Source organism: Odontomachus brunneus, unplaced genomic scaffold, assembly GCF_010583005.1.
Source record: "Odontomachus brunneus isolate Ranch 3 - 2012 unplaced genomic scaffold, Obru_v1 Obru_scaffold_298, whole genome shotgun sequence".
NCBI classification, from domain to species: Eukaryota; Metazoa; Arthropoda; class Insecta; order Hymenoptera; family Formicidae; genus Odontomachus; species Odontomachus brunneus.
Genome location: NW_022639748.1, coordinates 180,640 through 182,064, shown reverse-complemented (window position 1 = coordinate 182,064; position 1,425 = coordinate 180,640). Strand labels below are relative to the sequence as shown.

The 1,425-nt window shown below is 44.8% G+C and overlaps 1 protein-coding gene across 1 annotated transcript in view; it reads right to left on the bottom strand.

The window, feature by feature from the left end:
* Positions 1–1,425, bottom strand: part of LOC116853266 — a 9,636-nt gene that overhangs the window by 6,312 nt on the left and 1,899 nt on the right. The gene's annotated exons all lie outside the window — the stretch shown is intronic.

Genomic DNA, 1,425 nt, shown 5'->3' with positions numbered 1-1,425 from the left:
TTTGCTGCAAAAACCGGGCAAAGCCTGCAACGATCTGACAGCCGATTGGCAACAGAAACAGCGCGAGTCCTGTCGCGCGGCAAGTTCAGCGCGGTTTATGCTGCACATCTGCAACAATTGACCAACAGCAGGCTCTATCGCCAAAAACGTAGCTCAATAGGGACTACAGTTTTGGTGTCGACTTTTGATCAAAGGTGTGCGCAGTCTGCGGTCAAATTGCTTATTGGGTATTAAGTATATATTTCGTAAATATAAAAAAATTAGTGTTGAATACAAAACAGAGTGTTCTATCTAACCACACATGTATGAGTTAAAGGAAACAGTTAGAACTAATCTGGTAATACAGCAACATATTATTAACATATTATTGACATATTATTATTGGATTTGTGGAACATTTGGTGAATATTCCAGTGAATATCTAGCGTTTACTGGGAAATCACAATAATCCAAATAAATGTATAATAAAAATAAAATATATAAAACTTTTTATAATATGATGGAAATATGTGTACAATAAACTATATACTTATATAACTGACAAACATAAAAGGAAAAATAAACTTGTTATGTAGAGTACTAAAAGAAAATATTTACAGTGAAAAAGTTTTTGTTAGAATTCAAATCCTAAAACAATAAACATGAAAATATTAAACTGAAATTAAAATATCTAAAGTAAAATTAATGTTATCATGCGTCAGACAATTGTTTGTGGAATTATAAGTTTTGCAAAGTCTGAAGTTAGCCCCCCCAAATTCAATGTTAAATTATTTTTTTTCTAGAGGTGTGCAAACGAAAACTCGACTTGTTTTGAAACGTGCAAACGAAAATCTAACGATATCATGCGTCAGAAAAAGTTTTTCTCCAATTTTAACCTAGGTTTTGCCAAGTGTCCCCTCCGTGCCGCCACCTTAGCGTGGTGGAGGAGTACCGGCGATCCGATGAAGGCTTGGCGGCAGTACCTTTCGGCTTCGGCCGGAGGGGAGGTCCCTACCTGAGGATCGCTGGCTAACGGCGGCAACGGGGAAGGAAAACCCACACCGAAAACCGGACCGCGGTGGGCTGCAGCCCCGCTTTTGCTAGAGGGGATCGAAAGACCCTCCACTGCAGGGGAGCCCGGGGAGCCCGGCAACTCCCACAGGACCGATAGGCTCAATTGCCGGTAGGGGTTGGCGGCCCTGACTCCAATCGCCAGACCTGCTGGGACCGTTAGGGGGAACTTGCTCCGCCACCAACCTTGGGGTGATCTGGGTTTGGGGGACCTCCACTCCGCGATGGGTAGTCTCCTGTCGCTGGGGAGAAGAAGGTTCCGCGCGTGTAGGCATTGCACGTCGGTGCTCCGTCGGGCGAAAGTGTGGGACGCCCTCGATCCGTCCCTACTCGGGCCCAGGCCTGGGAAGGGGGAGAGGGGCACCCATACTCGGG